We start from the raw sequence: 8,935 nt of genomic DNA, 5'->3' as shown, positions 1-8,935 counted from the left end.
CTGCAGCTCACACATCACACAGCGCCCCCTGCAGGTCACACATCACACAGCGCCCCCTGCAGCTCACACATCACACAGCGCCCCCTGCAGGTCACACATCACACAGCGCCCCCTGCAGGTCATACAGCACCCCCTGCAGCTCACACATCACACAGCGCCCCCTGCAGGTCATACATCACACAGCGCCCCCTGCAGCTCATACATCACACAGCGCCCCCTACAGGTCACACAGCGCCCCCTGCAGGTCATACATCACACAGCGCCCCCTACAGGTCACACAGCGCCCCCTGCAGCTCACACATCACACAGCGCCCCCTGCAGGTCACACATCACACAGCGCCCCCTGCAGGTCACACATCACACAGCGCCCCCTGCAGCTCACACATCACACAGCGCCCCCTGCAGCTCACACATCACACAGCGTCCCCTGCAGGTCACACATCACACAGCGCCCCCTGCAGGTCACACATCACACAGCGCCCCCTGCAGGTCATACATCACACAGCGCCCCCTGCAGGTCACACATCACACAGCGCCCCCTGCAGGTCACACATCACACAGCGCCCCCTGCAGGTCACACATCACACAGCGCCCCCTGCAGGTCATACAGCGCCCCCTGCAGGTCACACATCACACAGCGCCCCCTGCAGGTCACAGATTACACAGCGCCCCCTGCAGGTCATACATCACACAGCGCCCCCTGCAGCTCACACATCACACAGCGCCCCCTGCAGGTCACACAGCGCCCCCTGCAGCTCACACATCACACAGCGCCCCCTGCAGGTCACACATCACACAGCGCCCCCTGCAGGTCACACAGCGCCCCCTGCAGCTCACACATCACACAGCGCCCCCTGCAGGTCACAGATTACACAGCGCCCCCTGCAGGTCATACATCACACAGCGCCCCCTGCAGGTCACACATCACACAGCGCCCCCTGCAGGTCATACATCACACAGCGCCCCCTGCAGGTCATACAGCGCCCCCTGCAGCTCACACATCACACAGCGCCACCTGCAGGTCATACATCACACAGCGCCCCCTGCAGGTCATACATCACACAGCGCCCCCTGCAGGTCATACATCACACAGCGCCCCCTGCAGCTCACACATCACACAGCGCCCCCTGCAGGTCACACAGCGCCCCCTGCAGGTCACACAGCGCCCCCTGCAGCTCACACATCACACAGCGCCCCCTGCAGGTCACACATCACACAGCGCCCCCTGCAGGTCACACATCACACAGCGCCCCCTGCAGCTCACACATCACACAGCGCCCCCTGCAGCTCACACATCACACAGCACCCCCTGCAGCTCCCACATCACACAGCGCCCCCTGCAGCTCACACATCACACAGCGCCCCCTGCAGCTCACACATCACACAGCGCCCCCTGCAGGTCATACAGCGCCCCCTGCAGGTCATACATCACACAGCGCCCCCTGCAGCTCACACATCACACAGCGCCCCCTGCAGGTCACACATCACACAGCGCCCCCTGCAGGTCACACATCACACAGCGCCCCCTGCAGCTCACACATCACACAGCGCCCCCTGCAGGTCACACAGCGCCCCCTGCAGGTCACACATCACACAGCGCCCCCTGCAGCTCATACATCACACAGCGCCCCCTGCAGGTCACACATCACACAGCGCCCCCTGCAGCTCACACATCACACAGCGCCCCCTGCAGGTCATATATCACACAGCGCCCCCTGCAGCTCACACATCACACAGCGCCCCCTGCAGCTCACACATCACACAGCACCCCCTGCAGGTCACACAGCGCCCCCTGCAGGTCACACAGCGCCCCCTGCAGGTCATACATCACACAGCGCCCCCTGCAGGTCACACATCACACAGCTCCCCCTGCAGGTCATATATCACACAGCGCCCCCTGCAGCTCACACATCACACAGCGCCCCCTGCAGCTCATACATCACACAGCGCCCCCTGCAGCTCACACATCACACAGCGCCCCCTGCAGGTCACACAGCGCCCCCTGCAGCTCACACATCACACAGCGCCCCCTGCAGCTCACAGAGGGGGCACTCACTCCATGGCGGCTTCATCATTGCGGTGACCACCACACTGCATTGTAAGACTGGAGACGTGTATAATGCTCAGTCATTGTATAGAGCTGATTATGGTTTATGTGCTGTATTATCTCAGTGTTATATAACGTTGCTGTAATGGTATACAACGTCCAGGGCTATATATGTTGGACGTGTTCCTGAGAAGTACAGTCACATTTCACCACACAGATAACATTCTGTTCCAGTTAGATATGTAAGGCGTCACCTACAACATACTTGGCATCAGGTCAGCGCTACATGGAAACAATGACTCTGCTCACTTGGAGGGTAAAGGGATAATCAGGTGAACTGAAATAAGTATTTTTATTTCTCTCATAAAGTTATATAGTTTAAAAGAACGTTACACTTTCAGGCTATGTTCACACATAATATTTCCATCAGTCTTTTTTCTACCAAAATTAGGAGCGGAGCTGACAGGGCAAAATTATAATGGAAAAATTTCCACAGTTTGTTTTCAATCCACTCCTGGTTTTGGATGAAAATAGACTGACAGAAATACTATGAGGGGGATTTATGAAGACTTATATTAGGCCCCGCCCCTTTTCCCCAGCAGGATACACTAAGAGGCGCACTTAGTGAATCCAGCCGATTTGATCATGATTTACGCTTGCGAGCAAACTCACGCCCCCACACGCTTAGCCAGCCTGCCCATCGGGCGAGCGGGGTGTACGGGAGGCGTACGCCAGGGAGAAGGGGCGAATCTGCACCTTCTCCCTGGCGTACGTTTCGCAAATCCCCCCCTATGTGTTAACATAGCCTTAAATTGAATGGTAGAGGTACAGGGATCGGGAGGAATAGAATGACCCCTCTGCTGCAGGCCCCCATAACCTATTCGTTTTTCCACCTTTCTGCCTTGAAGGCGTATCTGTGGCCACCAATAGAACTGTGTCCTATCCTGTGCTGTGTGACCATAACTCCCAGAATAACAATAACTACAACTCTCAGAATGCCTTACACTTATGAAGCTCTCAGAGAATGCTGGGAGTTGTAGTTTCCGAGGGGACAACCCCTTGAGTTGTCTACTCATTTGTACTTTAAATCCCAGCACATCCTGAGGGCTGCAGTAAATGCTGGGAGTTGTAGTGCCTGCAGCTGTTGTACTTGGAGGGTCCTGGGTGCATTATACACTGGATTCTGTGTGGGGGATGAGAGTATATAGCTCCGAGTGTGGAAGTCACCCCAGAACAGCACTAATAGGGGATAGAACACATGGGCCCTTAATCACTTCGGGGGCACAGGTGGGAGACATGTACTGTATGTGGCTGCCCAGGTGAGAGACATGTACTGTATGCGGCTGCCCAGGTGGGATACATGTACTGTATGCGGCTTCCCAGGTGGGAGACATGTACTGTATGCGGCTGCCCAGGTGAGAGACATGTACTGTATGCGGCTGCACAGGTGAGAGACATGTACTGTATGTGGCTGCCCAGGTGGGAGACATGTACTGTATGTGGCTGCCCAGGTGGGAGACATGTACTGTATGTGGCTGCCCAGGTGGGAGACATGTACTGTATGCGGCTGCCCAGGTGGGATACATGTACTGTATGCGGCTGCCCAGGTGGGGGACATGTACTCTATGCGGCTGCCCAGGTGGGAGACATGTACTGTATGCGGCTGCCCAGGTGGGATACATGTACTGTATGCGGCTGCCCAGGTGGGAGACATGTACTGTATGCGGCTGCCCAGGTGGGATACATGTACTGTATGTGGCTGCTTAGGGGGGAGAGAAAAACAACCATGCTGCAGGGAGGAGGGGGGCACAGATATTTGCTAAAAAGGCATAAACTTACAATAAAACTTACAGCCCCAGAGAGGGGGGGGGGGGTGTACTTTCTCTTACACCGTCCACCCTTTACCTACCAGCAGCCTGACAGACAGACTGACTATAATCACTCACTGTCAGAGCTGCTGCTGTTGCTCCTCCTCACAGTCCCGTCCCTGGCAGCCATAACCCTGCAGGATCCCTCCAGCCCCTGTCACCACAGCTCTCTGTCCTCTCCTTCTAACTACTATATGGGAGCACAGAGGGGACCTAACTACTATATGGGAGCACAGAGGGGACCTAACTACTATATGGGAGCACAGAGGGGACCTAACTACTATATGGGAGCACAGAGGGGACCTAACTACTATATGGGAGCACAGAGGGGACCTAACTACTATATGGGAGCACAGAGGGGACCTAACTACTATATGGGAGCACAGAGGGGACCTAACTACTATATGGGAGCCAGAGGGGACCTAACTACTATATGGGAGCACAGAGGGGACCTAACTACTATATGGGAGCACAGAGGGGACCTAACTACTATATGGGAGCACAGAGGGGACCTAACTACTATATGGGAGCACAGAGGGGACCTAACTACTATATGGGAGCACAGAGGGGACCTTACTACTATATGGGAGCACAGAGGGGACGTAACTACTATATGGGAGCAAAGAGAGGACCTAACTACTATATGGGAGCACAGAGGGGACCTAACTACTATATGGGAGCACAGAGGGGACCTAACTACTATATGGGAGCACAGAGGGGACCTAACTACTATATGGGAGCACAGAGGGGACCTTACTACTATATGGGAGCACAGAGGGGACGTAACTACTATATGGGAGCACAGAGAGGACCTAACTACTATATAGGAGCACAGAGGGGACCTAACTACTATATGGGAGCACAGAAAGGACCTAACTACTATATGGGAGCACAGAAAGGACCTAACTACTATATGGGAGCACAGAGGGGATCTAACTACTATATGGGAGCACAGAGGGGACCTTACTACTATATGGGAGCACAGAGGGGACCTAACTACTATATGGGAGCACAGAGAGGACCTAACTACTATATGGGAGCACAGAGGGGATCTAACTACTATATGGGAGCACAGAGGGGACCTTACTACTATATGGAAGCACAGAGGGGACCTAACTACTATATGGGAGCACAGAGGGGACCTTACTACTATATGGGAGCACAGAGGGGACGTAACTACTATATGGGAGCACAGAGGGGACCTAACTACTATATGGGAGCACAGAGGGGACCTAACTACGATATGGGAGCACAGAGGGGACCTAACTACTATATGGGAGCACAGAGGGGACCTAACTACTATATGGGAGCACAGAGGGGACCTTACTACTATATGGGAGCACAGAGGGGACGTAACTACTATATGGGAGCACAGAGAGGACCTAACTACTATATAGGAGCACAGAGGGGACCTAACTACTATATGGGAGCACAGAGGGGACCTAACTACTATATGAGAGCACAGAGGGGATCTAACTACTATATGGGAGCACAGAGGGGACCTTACTACTATATGGAAGCACAGAGGGGACCTAACTACTATATGGGAGCACAGAGGGGACCTTACTACTAAATTGGAGCACAGAGGGGACCTAACTACTATATGGGAGCACAGAGGGGACCTAACTACTATATGGGAGCACAGAGGGGACCTAACTACTATATGGGAGCACAGAGGGGACCTAACTACTATATGGGAGCACAGAGGGGACCTAACTACTATATGGGAGCACAGAGGGGACCTAACTACTATATGGGAGCACAGAGGGGACCTAACTACTATGGGGCCACAGGTGGAAATGTACTTACTTACTGTGTGGCCTGAATGGAGAGAAAGATGTGAAGACTGAGAGCTGTAAAGGCCCTTTTACACAGAGCGAGTATCTGCCAAATCGGGCAGGTATCACCCCGTGTCATAGGACCAGAGATTAGAGGACAAGCAAACAAACAGTCGCACATTGCCTGATCATCATCTTTCAACGTGTTTAGAAATAATCTTCTATCGGCCGCACATCTACCCGTGTAATAGGAGATGAGCAGCCGATGACTGATTAGGAGAAGGGCTGTACAATTATTGAGCCGTCTAATAGGATCAGACAGCGAGTGCCGATCTAGCAGATCATTGGCTCCTCACTCTGCCAATCACCATTCTGGTCAGCAGAGCTCCCTGGTGCACAGGGTGGATCATGGACTACCTACAGGGGGCATATCTACATGGGGGGAGGGGGTAAGTACCAGGGGGATTACATTAAGGGGGGATCAGGGGCTGCCAATATGGAGGGGCTACAGGGCTACCTACAGGGGGATTACCTACTTATAAGATATTATTTGTTGGGGAGGCCACTGCCAGGGGTACTTACTTCAGACCTTCAGATGAAAGTCTACAAGGAGGGTTACTTACATGGGGACTACGTACAGGGTGGGGATACTGACATAGGGAGGCTACCTACCTGCACAGACAGGACTAACTACTATATGGGAGCACAGAGGGGCTATAGCTACTATATGGGGGGCACAGGGAATTTTTACTTTTTTGGGGCACATAGGAGTTCTCTGAGAACAAAGGGGTCAGGCAGTGATTTTCCTCATGGGCTGCAGGAACAGCCGAAAAACGTGTAAGGTGCATGGTGATCTTTAGACAAACTCCTCTGTGAGATGTTAGATCTGGCTATGGAAAGGAGACACCATCACCTGGTGGAGCAGTGACACCCTGTGGTGGAATAGTAGTACTGCAGGTGACTACAGCGATCTCCCCAGAGTTCACCCTGTATCTGCATAGATTATTAGTTTGACTAACTTCAATTTTTTTATCCCGATATCCCATCTCCAGTCCTGCGCTGCTGCGGACACGTGTTCCCACTCCTGTCAGTGTCAGGGCTGCCAGGACACAGTATAAGTCTATGTGGCTGCGTCCTGGCGTCTCCTCTGCTTACGTCTTACGGCTGCTTACACGCAGTACAGGAACCCCCCATGTAGGCAGGATTCAGAGATGGTGGTCCTGCTGACACAGCTGAGGGTTTGCTGCAGTGTGTCAGTATAGACAAACCTAAACACAGTAGAATAATCTTGCCCCACCTGTCTACAGGTTAAGTGTGGTACTGCAGCTCAGCCCTGTTGATTTGAATTGAGCCAAACTGCATTACCAGACACATCCACAGACAGGTGTGGCGCTGTTTCCCTGGACGAGCCCTTTAACACAATCCAATGTGTTCTAGTCTGAGGTGTAAAGCGAGAATAGTGGCCCCACAGTAAGTCACAGTTTGGGGGTCCAACCTTATAAGACAGAGGACACAACATGGGGGAAACTTCAGTCACAATCAGATTTTACTGCAATAAGAAATAATAAGAATGTGACAGGACATATTCACAGCTGCCAGAAACCCCCTCCTCATCCGTCACTAAGAAGCTTGTCGGGGTCTCAGGGTGCAGACCACGCCGTCCCGGGGTCTCATCGTCCCAGTGTCCATTATCTCATAGGACTGACCAGGGACCAACTCAAACTCATAGCGCTGCAGAAGTTTACTCAACACGACCCTGGCCTCCAGCTGGAGAGAGAAGAGACAGGTCAGACCCGACCTCACACTATACATTCAGTGTCTCCACCTATATCTATATCAGCCAGCAGATCAGTACAATGTTATGTATGTACACAGTGACCCCACCAGCAGAATAGGGAGTGCAGCTCTGGGGTATAATGCAGGATGTAACTCAGGATCAGTAATGTATGAACGCAGTGACCCCACCAGCAGAATAGGGAGTGCAGCTCTGGAGGATAATACAGGATCAGTAATGTAATATATGCACACAGTGACCCCTCCAGCAGAATAGTGAGTGCAGCTCTGGAGTATAATGCAGGATGTAACTCAGGATCAGTAATGTGATGTATGTACACAGTGACCCCACCAGCAGAATAGGGAGTGCAGCTCTGGAGTATAATGCAGGATGTAACTCAGGATCAGTAATGTGATGTATGTACACAGTGACCCTACCAGTAGAATAGTGAGTGCAGCTCTGGGGTATAATACAGGATGTAACTCAGGATCAGTAATGTAATGTATGTACACAGTGACCCCAGCAGCAGAATAGTGAGTGCAGCTCTGGAGTATAATACAGGATGTAACTCAGGATCAGTAATGTAATGTATGTACACAGTGACCCCAGCAGCAGAATAGTGAGTGCAGCTCTGGGGTATAATACAGGATGTAACTCAGGATCAGTATAGGATCAGTAATGTAATGGAATATGATGTGAGGCAATTCCTGGGGTGTCCACTAGATGGCAGCAGGAGTTAAGGAAGCTGCTATTAGAGGTGAAACTAGATACAACCTGATTGCTGCAACTTTCTAGACACTTGTTCACACAGGCTGCAAACCTGAGATGTATAGAAGTCTGCTACTATATACATGGATAGAGGATAGCTGTGACTGTGCGGCTGGTATAGGTGACCTACCTGGGAGAACCCCTGACCCAGACAGGAGCGAGGACCCAGTACAAATGGGAAGTAGCAATAGTACGGCCTGAAAGAGACAAAGATCCTGCGGTAAGTGACGGACACACACCAGGCAGATTCCAGGTCATTTCTGCAGAAGCCTTAGGGGTACAAACACACACAGTATACGCAGCAGATACGCAGAAAATACGCAGCAGATCTGCAGGTGCAGATTTGATGCTGTGTTCAGTTACTTAGATCTAATCTGCTGCGTATTCGTTGCGTATTTGCTGCGTATCGCAGCATTAAATACGCTGCGTATACGGTGTGTGTGTTTAAACCCTAAAGGGTTTTTATTCCATTTCAGACTTTGTTCAGACAGCATGAAAGTGATGGCAGGTTCCCTAAGGGTATAAACCCACACACCGTATAAGCAGCGTATTTACTGCTGCGATACGCAGCAAACACGCAGCAAACACGCAGCAAATACGCAGCAGATTAGATCTAAATAACTGAACACAGCATCAAATCTGTACCAACAAATCTGCTGCGTATTTGCTGCGTATTTGTTGCGTATCTGCTGTGTATACG

At 52.0% G+C, this 8,935-nt stretch overlaps 1 long non-coding RNA gene across 1 annotated transcript; it reads right to left on the bottom strand.

Annotated features, from left to right (window-relative positions):
- Positions 1-7,221: 7,221 nt before the first annotated feature.
- Positions 7,222-8,501, bottom strand: LOC138771251 (uncharacterized). Its single transcript, XR_011359580.1, has 2 exons — positions 8,366-8,501; positions 7,222-7,460 (listed from the first exon to the last, which is right to left on the bottom strand). It is a non-coding gene; the product is annotated as an uncharacterized lncRNA (long non-coding RNA).
- Between the last annotated feature and the right edge of the window lie 434 nt (positions 8,502-8,935).

The sequence above is a fragment of the Dendropsophus ebraccatus genome, chromosome 13, assembly GCF_027789765.1.
Source record: "Dendropsophus ebraccatus isolate aDenEbr1 chromosome 13, aDenEbr1.pat, whole genome shotgun sequence".
NCBI classification, from domain to species: Eukaryota; Metazoa; Chordata; class Amphibia; order Anura; family Hylidae; genus Dendropsophus; species Dendropsophus ebraccatus.
Note: the sequence above shows the minus strand (reverse complement) of the source record. Positions and strands in the feature narration are given on the sequence as shown.